The sequence below is a fragment of the Pimephales promelas genome, chromosome 7 (genome assembly GCF_988280905.1).
Source record: "Pimephales promelas chromosome 7, fPimPro1.hap1.1, whole genome shotgun sequence".
Lineage (NCBI taxonomy): Eukaryota > Metazoa > Chordata > Actinopteri > Cypriniformes > Leuciscidae > Pimephales > Pimephales promelas.
In genome coordinates, this window is record NC_142775.1 from 38,928,575 (window position 1) to 38,946,149 (window position 17,575).

General features: G+C 34.4%; 1 protein-coding gene across 10 annotated transcripts in view; it reads left to right on the top strand.

Annotated features, from left to right (window-relative positions):
* The window catches only part of baz2bb (bromodomain adjacent to zinc finger domain, 2Bb), an 83,599-nt gene that overhangs the window by 14,539 nt on the left and 51,485 nt on the right, over positions 1-17,575 (top strand). For 2 of the 10 annotated variants that reach the window (XM_039683294.2, XM_039683296.2), the window contains exon 2: positions 1,604-1,663. The exons of the other annotated variants lie outside the window; for them this stretch is intronic. The gene's annotated coding sequence lies outside the window, so the exon portion shown is untranslated. The remainder of the gene's footprint in view (positions 1-1,603; positions 1,664-17,575) is intronic. 10 annotated transcript variants of the gene reach the window in all.

Sequence of the window (17,575 nt, forward strand, 5' to 3'; positions counted from 1 at the left end):
ATTTCAAGATCGCAATCGCAATTGTGAGATAAAAAGTCAGAATTGCGAGATAAAAAGTCGCAATTGCGTGTTATAAAGTCAGAATTGCATGTTATAAAGTCACAATTGCGTGTTATAAAGTCAGAAATGTAAAATATAAAGTCAAAACTGCGATTTCTCACTATTCTGAGAAAAGATGTCAGAATTTCGAGATCGCAATTGTGAGAAAAAAGTCTCAATTCGGTCTTTTTTTTTCTCACTATTGTGACTATCTTTCAATTGACACTTTATTTCTCAGAATTGGGACTTTATATCTCACAATTGCGACTTTATTTCTTACAATTCTGACTTCATATCTCTCAATTGTGAGATAAAAGTTGCAATTATTTTTTAAGTTTTTTTTATTGAGTGGTAGGAACAAGTTTCCATAATTTCCTCTCACTGTGAATGATATATCTGAGAACAGCCCAGATGTTTTCAGGCAGGTTTAAGTGAGGGGTTTCTGATTGGCTGTACATGCTTGTAAACATGTGGTTTATTGTCCTGCGTGAAGATGAGATCGCCTGAATGCTAAGCTTCCTCTGAAGCCTCCCGGCGTGTGTGTTGTGGTTCTTCTAGTTGATGGTGACACTAGAATCTCAAGAGTCTTTGGTGCCTTTGTGGTTAATTCATTTTGCAGTTAATTTGCACCTTTTCATTTCAGCACGTTTCTGAAACCCTATCGGCTGTTATTAACAGGATTAGTATCGTCTTATGCCAAGTTGGATTTTTGGGTTACACTTTTCTTTTTAAAGAATTCACTGATGACGGTTTATTTCAGTAACTTGTGATTTACTCTTTGAAGGTTTGAGATGAGAATGAAGTGTGCCTGTGTTTGAGTGAGAAAGATTAATTGCAGATATTAAAATAGACGTGGCTTAATTTCCTTTAATACTTCCACGAAACACACCCATATGGTAATATTTAATAAGACGAAAAACTGGCAGACTGTTTTATTAATTCATGCTGATTTGTAAGGTATGAGTGCCATAAATGCATTGCAAAAATATTATATTTGTCAGTAAAAATATTAGGGCTGTCAAACGATTAATCGCATCCAAAATAAAAGTTTGTGTTTACATAATATATGTGGGGTGCATTGTGTATAATTATTTTATATATAAATACACACACATGCTTGTATATATTTAAGAAATATTTTCATGTATATACTATATATACATTTTTTAAATAATTTATATTAAATATAAATATAAATATTTTATATATATAACTAATTTTTTTTTCTTAAATATACATGCATTTGTGTGTGTATATATATATATATATATATATATAAAAAATAATTATACACAGTGAACCCACTTATATTATGTAAACAAACTTTTATTTTGGATGTGATTAATCGTTTGACAGCCCTTAAAATATCTAAATATAATAAAAAGAAAACAAGATGCATTTAAAAGGTTGATGCTATAAAAATCAGAGCAATGTTTTGATAGTGTCACAAACTTTAACCTACCAATAGATGCCTTGTATTTTAACAATTACACGCTTCACCTTTTAATGAGGAGTAAATATTTTTAGCAGGTGCAGTAATTGTTCCTTATTTGTTTTATTCCAGATTCTGCAGTGATGATGTCACAGTGACGTCACTGAGTTGAAATAGAGGCCATCATTAACAGTAAGTGAAAGCTCACACACGCCTGTTCCCACCAAGAATGAGTATAACTATAAGCTTAATGAGCTTAATGAACTATGAGTTTAATTGTAAATGTGAGTTTATTTTTATTTTTAGGTTTTTCTCAAGTGTTGCTGTGCGTAGCCTTTATACTAAGTTGCGCTTTTAAATACTTGGATGCATTTTAAAGCACTTCTTATATTTAAAAATAATCGTTTTGTGGTTGCTTTGGAGGGATTGTGTTTGGGTGTTTCTCCGTGGATCTAAACGATGGCTTGGAGTGTTAATATGAGATGGCAGTGTGGATTTAAAGAAGAGAACATCCCCGTGTGATTGTGCAATCCTGTAGGTTTTGCAAGAACCCCAAAATACAATTAGCTGGTCATTATGGCAAAATAAACCCTGTTGTGAAGCTGATGTTTCGTGTGCATGTCCTTTTGCGGCGTCTTTGCGAGTGACAGATTGCTCTGAAGCGATCACAGGAGACGGCTCATTAGGTCAGGAATATGTTGAGCTGTAATGACAAACTCATCACATCACCAGCACACACCGAGACCAGAACGCATCTCTAAGGTCAAAGCCAGCGGGTGGCCACACACACACACACACACACACACACTGCTTCAGCTTAGTAGGTCACTGCCCCGCATTGGCTGTCTGAAATTGAAGGCCTCACTGCCCACTTAGTCAGTGACTTAACAGAAAGCAATTCCTGAGGAGATTGAAATATTCATTTGAAGTAACTCTGAGATTTGAAGTTAATATTTCAATAAATGAACACATTTGCATGATTTTAGTAAGCAGTCACAAATCATGCAGGTAAACAAATACTAATGCTGCGTCCGAAAAAGCATACTGTATAGTAGGCACTACATTTGGTTTTGAAACTTCACGAGCATTAAACGAAGGGCATTCTATATAGCCTTGTGTAGCCCCGCCCCTACATCTGGCCACACCCCTTATGTATTATGTAGCCCCGCCCCTTTTCAGCACTGCATTCCTTGCGTTTCGGTCTTCTGGTTTGTATTTTTTCACAGCATGATGGTAAGATCTTACAGATTTATGAATGAACCTCTTTTTTTTAATCTTAATTTTATAATTTCTTTTTTATTGATTTTAACATTTTATTAACATAAAAGAGAAAAATAACAATAATAAATAAATAAAAAAACAATAAAGATAAGCTTTATTTTTATATCCATTTTAGTTTTAGTCATTTTGAACTTCTTTCAGAATTAGTTGCCAAGGCAAGTTTTTCATCTAATATTTATATTTATTTCAGCTTAATTTAAATTACATAAAACAAAAAAAATTAATAGATAACAATAGCAACCCTATAAATGAAAGGGACTGCTTGGTTTTCTGCATGATTGTATCCGTCTTTGTTTGCACTGGATGTGTTCAGGGTGGCGGATGAACAGACTGATGTTTTTCTCTGAGATGGCTCTGTGGCCTGAGGTCACAGCATAACGTTATGAGGTCCATCTTTGGAGAAATCAATCCCGGCACTAATCAGTGTGTTTTTGTGGTGCTGAAATAAAAGTGGTGAAGTGGCAATGTATTAGAGCTGAGCGTGTGGTAGTTGTGGGGCTCAGCTGGGATAAACCAACAGCGGGTCAGGTGAGGTCGGCCTCCTTAAGTAACATGGCAAACACACAGATAGGGATGATCTGTCCTCCAAACCTGTCCATCTGAAGCCCCTTGGAGTGAAGGGTTCACACGCAGGGTCACGGCCTCCTCTGGTCCGTTCGTCCTCTTCCGTCTTGTTTGGGTTTGAGTTTGGAAAGATGTATTGTTTCATAGTGCACTGAACTCTTATCTGAAAAGATCGTAAGTGTTCATTTTAATAGTGTCTGTGACGTAAACTTCAGAATCAGAAACGGTATTACAATTGGAAATTTTGATTTACAAATCTGTGCAAACTCTGATTCAGTTATTTGTTTGTCTCACAGAAATCTCAGATTCTCTGTTTTTACATTAAAATGTTGTAGAAATATTCTATATTATACTGTTGCATACCTGAAAATGATTTTTCAAGCTTGAAATTGAATTGAAGGCGTTTTGTTTCCCGTTTTATGATCAGAGGAACCCTAATGTTAATTAAATGAACATAAAATTATATTAAAAATGTAGTTAGAATTTAAAAGCAAAACAATAAAAAAGATCTATCTAAAAAAAAATGTTTTCCACTCATTTTGTTACTTAATTTTGTTACTTAAATATTGAAATTTAAAAATTTTGATTAATATATATATAAATGGAGGTTGGAGCAGGCTTCACTCAAAGTTTATACCTCAAATTGTTTTAAGAGTGCTGGCCTAATAATGACAATGCAGAGAGAGGCCGCACTTTGCATATACAGTTTTATTATACATATAATATGCAAAGTGCGGCCTCTCTCTTCCATAGATTAATATATATATATAAATAAATAAATAAATAAATAAATAAATGTATAGCTCCTCTAATTAGGAAAGAAATTTGAGCCATTTCAGAGCCAATTAAGAAATATTAACAAATAAAATTTACCCCAAAATAAAATAAAAAGTGTGTGTGTGTGTGTGTGTATGTATATATATATATATATATATATATATATATATATATATATATATATATATATATTTATTTTTTTATTATAAATGTTTTTGTTTGTATATAGTACATTATATTGGTAGACTCTTAGAAGAAAAAGCTCTACAGAACCTTAAAGGGTTTCCATAATGGAATCATTTAAGGAATTTAGTTAATTTATTTATTTATTTAATTAAATAAACAGCTCGTATGTATACTTCATCACTTGGAAAATATTAAAAAACCCCTGTTAAACATGAAAGTTTTATGCAATCATTTAAGACATTCCTCCTTATGTAGGACATACAAAAATTTGGTCCAGAACCTAGAGCCTTTTATACTGTAAATCCCCATTGACTCTTTTTTGTAGTGTGTTTCACAGTGCAATGAACTCTTATCTGAAGAGATGATGGGAAATCTGCAGGAACTGATTTAAGCAGCATTGAGTAAAATGCATTGAAATGGCTTCAACCTCGTCCTCTTGTTTTCTTTGCTCTGTAAAATTGACTCTGGAATCTGCCGTAAAATTCTCCTGCTTTAGGGATGCGTTTCTAAAATGGCTCCAGTATCATCCTCTCTCCTCTTAGGAGCTGCATAAACGGCACTTAGTTGGATGAGTGTTGGCCTGCAGTGCTGAGGAGAATATCCCTGCCGTCAGCGCTTCCCAACACTCGTAGAGGTGACGCCAAGGTGAAGGCAGACTTGCAGAATGCTTGGAAATCATTGATATTCTGACTCGCGGGCTGCAAATGGCTTGGTGGCAGATGGAGTCTTTGTCAGGGAAGAAAAATGGCAGCGAGGGAGTACCGGCGCTGTTTCTCCCCCCGTCTGCGGGCGAGAGAGAGTAGGGATGACCTTCGTCACTCAGGGGGATCCAGAACCACTACTTTCAGCAATTAGCAGTCTCTTTGTTTACATGGGAAGTGGAAAATGATCAAAATATGATTTTTTTTGGCAGTGATCGTGAACGCAGAGAAGGTGGTCATGTCTCCGAGTACAGAACGTTTTTTTGATTGATTGAATTTAGCCAGTAATGAAAGTAGATTTAATACACTGTAAAAAAAAATATTGTTGGTTTAAAAATTAAGTAACCTGGTTGCCTTAATTTTAAGTTCATTGAAATGGAAAATTGTACTTTTAATTGTAGTTTTAATTGTAGTTATCTGAACTACATAAATTATTTAAGTTGATTTGACAAAAGAAAAAATGTTGTGATTACAAATCATGAAAATATTTTTTTCCAGTGTATAAGTACTGTAAATGTTTAATGCAGGTTTGGTTTTGAAATGAACGTTTCCACTGGCCATTCAGAACTTCTACTAGCCAGAAGAAGAAAAAAAGAGAGAGAAAAGATAAAAAAAAATAAACTAATACCTCACAGCTTTAAATATATATATATATATGACACTGTGACTACACTGTAGAAAAATATTTTCATGATTTGTAATCACAACTTTTTTTCTTTTGTCAAATCAACTTAAATAGTTTATGTAGTTCAGATAACATAATATTTCAACCCGATCTCTTACCCCGCCCCTAAACCTAACCATCACGTGGGTTTAGACAAATCGTACGTATTAGTACGAGTGAGGTCATACGAATTAGTACGAATTAGCCACTTTTTAATCATGCGTCGAATTCGTACGAATTGGTCGTGAGATAGTGTTGAATATTTTGAGTTTCTGGTGATAAAATTAATCTCCTTCATTGTATTAACTCAATTTTCCCATTTCAATTAACTTAAAATTTTAAGGCAACCAGGTTACTTACTTTTTTTAAGTTAAACCAACAATATTTTTAATAGTGGTAATTGTTTTTAGATGTTTGTACTGTATATAGGCCTATAAAATTTGGATTTCATACATTAATTTTTTATTTAAAGAAAATCCTGTCATCCAGCAATCTCCTCCCTTCATTTTTCATCTTCATCCTTTTCACCAAAAATGTGTTTTAGGTGGACCGATCGATTCAGTAATGAACATCAAAAAAAATAAAAAAATAAATTAGGATGTTGGAAAATAACATTGTCTTTTTTTGTAAATCAAATGCTTTTTAATCTTCTCAATCACTATTACTTCAATGCAAATTTGTTGTGTAATGATTTTCTTTTTCATATGAAAATGTTTTAGTGAAAATAGTTATGAATTATATCTGATTATTCTTATATAATGATTCTTGAGCTTGATTTAGTGAATTTTATTTATACGGAAGTTTTTTTAATGTAAAAAATATTTATTTGCTTAAAATAATTTAGGCTTGTTTTGAACTTTAATATTAATTTGAATTTGAATTAAATAAATTACAGTTCTTCTAATTTGAGAAAAAAAATTGAGGCGTTTCAGAGGAAATTCACAAAATATGAAGATTTATAATATCATCAAAAACAGTTATTAAAATAGTAAAATAGTTATTTTTCCTCCCTTTTCCCAATTTATTAAACAAGAATAAAGCAATGTAATATTGCTTTTTATGCATTAAATGTGACAGAATTACTTTATGGACAAGGCTACTTTCATTAAAGCCGTGTTAATCTTTAAACTCAATTACCTGCGTAAATAAGCCTTTTATGTTTGCATGAAAGACATTACGGGGCAGTACAAGTCTAAATGCATTAGAAAAGAAAAAGAGAGAATTGTTTGCAGCTCTTGTTTACCCTGTCTTGTTTAACAATTAGCATAATTAATGGGACTAAACTATCCCGATCATTAAACAAGATATTTAATGGATTTCATTTAATGATTTAAAGGCTCTTTTATGGAGTGAAGTAATTACCCAGCATTCACTGTTCAAACACAGAGCACTTTCTGCTGCCGGGTGAAAGGAAAGATTAAGCATGTTGTGCATTTGAATTTATCGTTTATGCAGTGAAATTCTGGATGAAAGTGGAAGTGGTCGTTACATGACCGTTTCAGGTGTCTAATCGCACAAATCCTTGTTCAGAATGGAAAATCGATGAATAGAAACAGCCGTGCGGAGTGCTGAATAACATCTATAATGTAATTCTCTGGTGTTATGTGCATGTATCGCAGGTTGATGGCTGATTTTCATTAGCGGCCTCATTGACATGCACGCTGTGTCTTCCTGCACCAGAATGCACATTGTGTGTCTTGTCATTGTTCGTATATTGAGTGCTTTTTTTTTCCAGGAAAATCTGCTCTTAAATGTGCACAGGTTGCATTATATTAATGATTGGATGAATTAAATGCATTTTTTTGATGCATCGTCTCTAAGAATGCTCTTGTTTTCCCAAATGCATGAGACTGAGGCCACAGGTGACAACAGAGTTGCATTATATTTAGCACGATATAGCCGTCCTATCAGATCACATCCTTCTGAATAAATCATTCCAGACAAGAATTGGTGATAGATGCCCTGGGAGTTTTCTCTCGTGTTAATGCATATGTCAGCTCTGAGAATCAGCAGTTGAGATGTCTCTTTTATCTGTTGATTTTACATCAAGCGTTCGTAATATTCGTAATTTGATTTTAAAGGGCTGTATTTTTTTTAACTGTGCAATGCATCTTAACGCTTGCAGTCATTTGTGTTAAAGTGGCACTATAATGTGATGAATCCTTCACGGTGTAACAAGCACGCAGCGCTCTCTGCTCTTTAAAGATGAATGAGTGTTGGCCAAGGGCAGTGCCAGCGTGTTTGATGGTGTTGATGATTTATGATTACTTTAACAAGGCAATTTGTTCCTTAGCATTTAAACTGCAGTGGTGCATGCTTTACTTGAATACATCATTGAGCTGTTGACAGAAGATGGCTTTTGTAAACTAGAAATAAGCATTGCTATAGATGGAACACAGTTTGCGCTGTTCTGCTCTTTAAAATTATGTTGGAGAAGGACAAAGTTGTTCAAGGACGTAAAATATAAAAATGCATACACTTTAAAAATGATTGTAGTCTTAATGTAGATATGCAACCATTAAAACCAGGGATATTTCATGTCATTTTACTGTAAAATAGTTACATTTACAGTTTTTGGCGAAGTTTGATGGTTTTTCTTCTTAGTTTTCTTCTTCTTGGTTATTATAGAGTTTTTCTTATCAGTTATATACTGTGTGTGCATGTGTGTGTGTGCGTGTATACTATACAGCCTAGAGAGACACACACGCATTCGTGCATGGATGCATGCATACATACACGCATGCATACGTAGGGATACACGCATACTGTACATGCATACGTGCATCCCTTGCCTCTTCTCACACATATACACACATATATGCATGCATGCACGCATGCATACACAAGCATACATACATGCATACATGCATAGACACATGCATACATGCACACATGCATACACGCATACATGCATGCACACATACATGCATGCATACAAACGTACATGCATATTTTTTAGGGTTTTATGTTACATCTTATGTTGTTAAATGTGGCTTCACTTTTTTAAAAATAACGAAATCTCGGAAAATTTCGAAAAAATCGAAAATTTGTTTATAATAATGCAAATATTTCCTTCAGAAAGGCCGTTGGTTAGCAAGGTTAGCTAAACTTGTTTGACCCTGCCTCTTAAAAGAATCGGAATCGAGAATCGTTAGGAACCGGAATCGAAACAAGGAATCAGAATTGGAATCAGAATCGTTCAAATTCAAACGATACCCAACCCTAACCATTGGTGGTTGTCAGGGTATTCTAAAGGTGCAAAACAAATTCAGGACTTAACATCCGTATGAACCGCAGCAGCGAATGTGCATCTGTTTAGCTGTCAGTAAAGAGAGTGACGTCACTGTGTTAAAAACTTCACGTAAACTCTCGTCTGAATCTTTCAAGTGTGAATGCGTCACTGTTGTGAATAATTGAACTCTGAACCAAAGAATGAGATGAACCCCTCAGAAGAGGAGTGACAGCCATATTGAACTGCAGCTGCTGAGGTTTCATGCTCACACTGGAGACCGCAAGATGCTTTAAGGTTAAACTTGATTTACTTTGAACATCTGCCCGAAGCAGGTGTGAGGGACTTGAACATTGAGCTTCAGTATTTCTAGTACTATCAAGGGAGCTTTAAAGCAGATGAAAAAATAAATACAGGGATTTCATATGACTCACTGCTTGGCACTTATAAAATGTAATACATTTGGTAGAGATATTTAGGGTCTGAACATGTATTGCTTGTTTAATTGGAGTTAGGATTAGGCCTTACACTCTTCTTCAGTCATTAAAACAGCACAAATTACGTTTATCCTCGTTTTAATGTCGCCTGGGTTGTATTTTCTTTGTCCTTGTGTAATTTTGTTGGGCGTCACAACCTGTCCATATTCATATATTCATATATTCTGTCCTAGAAATGCATGATTTTTTTTTATTTGCTGTTAGAGGAGCCCACCACAGGACTAGTAGACTAAATGATAAAGATTATTGAGGCGATTATGCCTTTAATCATGCTTTGGTGAGGTATTGTCTTTCTCCACTCAAAGCCCGAATTACTATGTCTGAAATGTGCAAATAACTAGCACTGCCGTCATGGGAGTGTGCTTTATTTTCTGAGGTTTATTGTGGCTTTATAAAACAGAGCCTCTGGGATTTGTTAAAAGAGTAGTTCACCCCAAAATAAATATTCTGTCATTATTTACTCGCCCTCATGAAGATCCAGACCTGTATGCTGTTATTTTCCCAGTGGAACCTAAAAAGTTGAAATTTATTGCATCCAACATTGTGACATCACTCATACAAATTCAAAACAAAAATATGCAGAAAAAATCAGAAGACTTTAAAAATTGTGCATAAGCTGCGTGGACTTGTCCGTCACTTAAACATGACGTTAGTTTAATATGCAGATTGGTGTGAGAAATGAAATATAGTTCACAAGTCAAATGGATTAACATAAATTGTGACTGAAAATTCTTACTTTCATGTTTTTGAAACAATTTCCCCAAACCTGTGTGTTGCTGAGTGAATAATGACACAATCTTTATGTTCTCTAACAGTCAGAGAGGCTCTCTTTAATGCTAATGCTACAAAATGTCAAAATGTTTTTGTTAGTTTCTCCTTGTTGGAAATCGGATTACTTTGACTCCATAACTGCTGTCTGGTATCGTCCCGACTCCCTCATTGTCTATAAAATGCCATTTGCAAACAGCTATTGGCAGATTTGGGACAAACTTGAAACCTGGATGCTTGGATTATGAACAAACAAGACCTGAACCTCCCTCTCATTTCATGGCGACTGAAAACAAGACTTCTCTGCTTTATGTGAGAACACTATATTATGTTTTTCTCACCATATGTGTCATTTAAATTGAATTCCACTATGGACACAGAAAGAGAGCTGCGTTTTTTTATCTCTAGTCTAATTAGATTTATATGGTTTGCAACTGCATACTGTCGGTTTTCAATGTTGAGCTTGAATCTTAACACCAATCACAGTTGGAATTATATCTGCTTGATTTTACAGTACAGTAATTGCACGCACGTGCACTATACACTCGAGCAGCTTTTATGAATACTACAAACACTAAATTTAATTAATAATTCATCTTAATGGGAGAAAAGGGGCCGTTTTTAGGCTCATTTAGTGTCTTTTGTGTTTTTTTTTTTTTAGTCAAGGGAGCATGTGCCGTTGTGGTTGTTTTTGCATGTGACATTACTTTCATCAGAACTAATTTCCACAGATCAAGCTCATATTCTTCTGGGATTTGGATCTGTTGCAGTGTAAATTAAAACTCTCTTCAGGAGGTTCTGAGCTTCACTCTTTATTGGCAACACAAAATCATCGCAATAAAGAAATTGCAGTCAAGAGTTTCACAAGATGATAATCTTGAAGAAAAAAACCCATCAGCTCTGTTCCAGAACCTAGTTATCTGCCATAATCAGCACTGACTTTGCCTTAGATTTGAGAAAATCTCATAATGTTTTCCTATTAAAAAATATTAATTTAAAAATGGTTGAATTTAATGACTTTATTTATTTATTTATTTTTTGTTAACAGGGCTGCATCCTATCATGTGTCTTAGTCCACACTTGGATTGAATGATTCAGAAGACATTTTTGTTTAGCTAGTCCTCCACATTTCAATGGAAGTATTAGTAGTAACATGACTATTCTCTTGCCGAACCGAGAGCTTTTACGTTCTCTGTTTCTCTCCTTCCTTGAGATTCACTCCAGTGCAATAATTCAATAACTCATTTCAGAAGTATTTCATGTAAGTAAATGCTTATCCATTTTTCACACTTCATCAGTGTCCTTGGATGAGAGCCCAGGCTGGAAATTCCTTCACATTCACTTGGTGTACCTTATTCACAAACTATTAAATAAACTGAATAAAGAGTTTAAACTAAAATGAGATTATAATTATATAATGTTATAATTTTGTGTGTGATAGATAGATAGATAGATAGATAGATAGATAGATAGATAGATAGATAGATAGTTGGCATTAAATTAATTCATTCATTCATTCTTGCGTGCATTCATTCATTAATTTTTGTATGCATGCATTCATTCATTCATTCTTATGTGCATTCGTTCATTCATTCATTCTTGCGTGCATTCATGCATTCATTCATTCATTCTTGTGTGCATGCTTTCATTCATTCATTCTTGCATGCATTCGTTCATTCATTCATTCTTGCGTGCATTCATGCATTCATTCATTCATTCTTGTGTGCATGCTTTCATTCATTCATTCTTGCATGCATTCGTTCATTCATTCATTCTTGCGTGCATTCATGCATTCATTCATTCATTCTTGTGTGCATGCTTTCATTCATTCATTCTTGCATGCATTCGTTCATTCATTCATTCTTGCGTGCATTCATGCATTCATTCATTCATTCTTATGTGCATGCATGCATTCATTCATTCATTCATTCATTCAGTCATTCATTCTTGCGTGCATTCATTCATTCATTCATTCTTGCGTGCATGCGTTCATTCATTCATTCTTACGTGCATGCATTCATTCATTCATTCATTCTTGCGTGCATGCATTCATTCATTCATTCTTGTGTGCATGTTTTCATTCATTCATTCTTGCGTGCATGCGTTCATTCATTCATTCTTAAGTGCATGCATTCATTCATTCATTCTTGTGTGCATGCTTTCATTCATTCTTGCGTGCATTCATGCATTCATTCTTACGTGCATGCATGCATTCATTCATTCAGTCATTCATTCTTGCGTGCATGCATGCATTCATTCATTTTTGTATGCATGCATTCATTCATTCATTTTGTATGCATGCATTCATTCATTCATTCTTGCGTGCATGCTTTCATTCATTCTTATGTGCATTCATTCATTCATTCTTGCGTGCATGCTTTCATTCATTCTTATGTGCATTCATTCATTCATTCTTGCGTGCATGCTTTCATTCATTCTTACCCGCATTCTTTCATTCATTCTTGCGTGCATTCATTCATTCATTCTTATGTGCATGCATGCATGCATGCATTCATTCATTCATTCATTCTTGCGTGCATGCATTCATTCAAAATTTGGCCCTATGTCTAGTACACTTTAGGACAATCTGGGTCCTGAAATAAAAGCATTGAGCTAAACCATTAGCAGTTCCTCCGAACGGTGATATCATCAGCACTTTCTCTTTCTCTTGGTCTCTCCTTCTCACTCATTATTCACTCTGATTAGAGATGGCGAGTGATGATGACTTGACGTCGGCGTGTTGAAGAGTGTGAGGTGGAGGAGAGAGCAGAAGCCCCAGGGGTCATTTTGCTTTTCTGCTGTGCTGCAAAATGAGCTTGAACCTTTCCGCTGTTTCATTTCCATCTCTCTTCTCCTGTATGTGTTTGCCTGTCATTTATCTTCCACCTGCTTGCATGCAAATCACTTCTGCACAGGAAGTTATTTTTGTGTTTTTCTGAAATGTGTCTGTTGACTATTTGCTTTTGTGATTGAAGTATAAATTATGCAAATGATGCATTTGTAAGACTTCAACCTTATCTTTTCCACTGAGCAATATTGAGGGATAAAGCTTGACACGGTATCCAGACATTTCCAGCCATTTCTTCAGTGATTTCTGTACAATCAATAATGCATCGTAACTTGAAATGAGTTTTTCAATGGTTTATCAACTGCTGAGTGGTTTAAACACTGGCAAGACTTAAAAAGAAATGCAAATTATAAACTCTACTGACGATGCAACACTGCCTTGATTGTGCAAGTGACAATTCCTCTGTCAGCGGTGCACGTGTTGCTCACTTAGTGCAGACGCGATGTGGTGATGTGAAGACATTTGTGCATTTTGAGAGGCAGAGAGAGACAGCGTCTGGTGATATATAAACCTACACACACATGCACACTCTGAAAAAGACAATTTGCTAAAAGTGTTCCCCATTTCTTTCCTTGTCTGTCTTCCCAGCAGCATTTTCAAAACACAATCAGAAATTGAATGAAACTTGTTAAAGCAGCCTTGTACATTGATTGAACACCGATCAATTGCCTACTGAAGGCTTTTATGGTTCTCAGTTCTCAATTTGACATAAATGCCTGTAATTTAGACTAATTACTCTAATGATCTTTTGGAAAAGGCTGTAATCACACAAAAGACATGGTAATATGCAGCACGTAGTAATTTCCCATCCATTGAATTCTTCGGAGGCCGAGATGAGCAGAATTCTCATTTATTTTCTTGCTTTTGATTAAAAATAAATTGGATGTTTGAGCTCTTGTTTCATGACCTTAATTTGGATCTTCATATTTGCTTATCAGACACATATGATGGTGTGATGTCACCAGAGGCAGAAAAGCAACGGCAAAAAGGATTTGAGTCGGTTGTAAACAAGTGTTTGTGTAATAACCCTGGAGTAATTGTGTCTCACAAGTGTTATTTTCAGTTTGAATCTCATAAAAAAGTCTCTAGGATATGCTTCACCTCAACATCAGCAATGGAAAGAAAAATGTCACAAAAGAAAATTAGTTTTGCATGACAATTAAGCGTGCATACCCACAGGTAATTTTCATTATTCTCAGAGGTGACTCTGAGACTGATTATACTGTATTCATTTATAATTTAATATTGTGCTTTTTACATTTAAAAGCACTACATCAAATATCAACAAATACATACGTATGTTTATATAAATTTAGAGGTAGAAATGTATATACATTTCCCAATGTATTGACATAATTAGCGTGATTTCATTAACAAATGTTTTGAAAAATGCAAATTGTAGTATTGATCCTAAAACAAATATTTTTTAAGATCATTAAGATTTTTTTTAATGTTTCATTGCATATATATATATATATATATATTTAAAAAAATATCTATACTATTTTTAAATTTGTATATATATATATATATATATATATATATATATTAATATTTCATCTTAATTTTCATATTATTATATATTGTAAATTGCTTATGTTCATTTATTCTCTTTTTTAATTTAATTTTATTTCCTGGTGTAAATTACATTTTAAATCGGATAATTTCATTGTGAACTTTTGTAGCTAACTGTAACTTTTTTTCTTTGTTTGTTTTTTTTCTTGAAATTTTGTGGTGAAATGTGACCCGGATATTTTCTTGTCAGATTTTATGACCTTCTGACATTCATCCTTCAACTAAAGTTGCTTCATTGATTAAAGCGCAGAACAGCGGAGCATGGTCTTGTGTCCTCAAAGTTCCCTTAAATCTCCTGCTTTTTGTGAAATGTGGCCAATAATAAATTGGGTGAAAGGAATCAAACTGTGCAGTGTCAGTGCTTTCAGACTGAAGAGCAATAGCACTTTAGAGCAGAGAGCTAATATTGAAGAGAGACTGAAGTGCTGGATTCTGAAGCTTAATGTAATGAAACCTCATAAATGAATGAATTTTTGAATAAGACCCCCCTCAGTCACACACACACACACACACACACACACACAATGTTGGCAGATTTAGCTCTGTCACATCCTTGGCCTGTTTGTGTGTTACAGGCCAGAAACAATTGCAAGTACTCCGATGCCAATGATTGGACAATGCGTGTGCGCTCGAGTTTGAACCTTTCAAACTCAAGGGGTGATAGAGTTTCCTTCAAAGGTCCTGTTTTCCTCAGGCTTGATGTAAAAAGCCTGCAGTGTGTGTCTGAGAAGTGTGAGCTTAAAGAGCACGGCCAAACCCTGTCTTTGAGTCTCTCCTCCTCCTCTTCTTTATTGTGTCTCCTCTCATCTCCCCGTGTGACCCGACCAGCCATGAGTTTTTCTTTGATCCTGTTGAGTGATAGAGCTGTGTGGAGAAAACCGCACTCTAAAAAAATTGCTGGGATGATTAGGGTCAAATATGGACAAACCCAAATGTTGGGTTAAAAATGCAATTAAAAAAATGTACAGTTGAAATTGGGTTAAAATTTGAAATTACGCTGTAAAAAAAGATTTTTTGGTGAAGTAAATACTACTGAAAAAAACCTGATGTAATTTACATGAAAAAGTTAGTTCAGGCAAGAATTTAAAAAACTAAGTAAATTCCATATCAGTACTTAATTCGAGTGAGTAGAAATAAAAGTGTAAATATCAACTCAATAAAAATTGCTCAACTTTTCTGATACTGGGGTTCCCAACCTTGAATAATTAATGAGGTTCATTACACTGTTTTATCTTTGATTTTTGTTGTCAGTATTAGTAACTTGCCATTTTGTGACATTTCGAATACATTTTTTGCTCAAAATGACACATTCAAACACAAAAACGACCCATCAAATGTTACCGCCATTGTGTATTGAGGTCTTTGCATTCACATGATGCTTAACATTTGACATGATGTAATGTAAATTACTTAGATGATCTAAGTAAAGCACATACTATAAATGACAATAAAATTCAATATTACTGTTTTAGTGAAATGTAATGCAAAGGAAATTTCAACTAAATCGATATTAATCAACCTTTTACTAGCCAAGTTAAAATGACTTATTGTCTGTTTACTGTTAAGTTTACTTAATTCCATATTCCAAGTATATTTAACTTAAAGATTTCTAATTAAAGCTACTGATAAATATGTTTAGGTTTTTACTTGGCAAATCTTTGTAAATTTACTAGCATTTTCTGAGTGAAAAAAGTTGCCTAGCTTTTTTCAAGTAAATCCTATTTCCAATTTTTTTTCAGTGTACATTTTTAACCCAACATGTCCTTATTTGACCCAAATTTGGGTTAAAACAACCCAGGATTGTTTAGAGTGTGTCTTGGTCGCTGTTGTGTCTCTCTACAGCTTCAGGTTGACTGATGATAAACTCACAATTACGGCAGGGCAATATAGCTAAAAATGATCTTTTGCCTTTTAATGTATATCATGGTGTTAATGTTTTATAAATGTTTCAGGAACCATCATTCCAGTATAGTGATTCCTAGTCGAGTATTAAAATAGTCAAATATTGTTTTATAATTAATAATAACATCTGTATAAATAGCATTATTTATTTAAGTAAAACAATTTAATACATGAAATATTAATTCAAAGTGAATTTTTGATTAATGTTTTGCAGCTAAATATAAACCTCTAAGTAGTTATTATTATCATGACTGTCTCAAACATAACGCCATTGAAGTTGAGTGCACTTAATGTATTTAATGTTCATTACATTTGCTGTGCTTTGTGTTGTTCATCTCTGTGGAGAGCGAGAGAAGTGAGAAAGCACTCTGGGTGGTGTTATGAAGCGCTGTGGGCAGAGATGGAGCGAGTGATGGTCAGTGAGGTCATGCTGTTATACTGTTCATATAAATGTCTTTATGGACGCATTTACATTACATGGTTCAAGTGACTCAATTCCGAATTTTTTGTTTCTCTCCAATGTGACACAGATCAGATATGACCCTCGAGCGTGTAAGCAGGAAAAAAGGACAATGATTCTGATATTTTCTGATTGGTTTCATGCCTCATTCAGGGCTTGACTTTTTTTGCTATCCAGACTAGTGGTTTTCCAAAGTTACTAGCCACTCAGCATTTTCACTGGCTTTTTGTGTGCAAAAAAACCAAACAATTTTGCCCAGAAAAGTTATTAAAGACATTGTTAAAATAGTCTGAGTGACTACAGCGGCTCAACCTTAAGTTTATCAAGTGACGAGGATACTTTTTGTGCGCTTCATTCGACTTTATTCAACTATTCATTTCCTTCTCTGTGGGGAGAGTAAAAAGTAGTTGTTTTTATTGTTTTTGCGCAGCAAAAGTATTCTCGTCACTTTATAAACTTAAAGTAGTTCTCATTTAAAAAAAAACTTTTGCTGATAATTTACTCACCCCCATGTCATCCAAGATGTCCATGTCATTCTTTCTTCAGTCGAAAAGAAATTAAGGTTTTTGATGAAAACATTCCAGATTTTTCTCCATATAATGGACTTCAATGGGGACCAAACGGTTCAAGGTCCAAATGAGAGTTTCAGTGC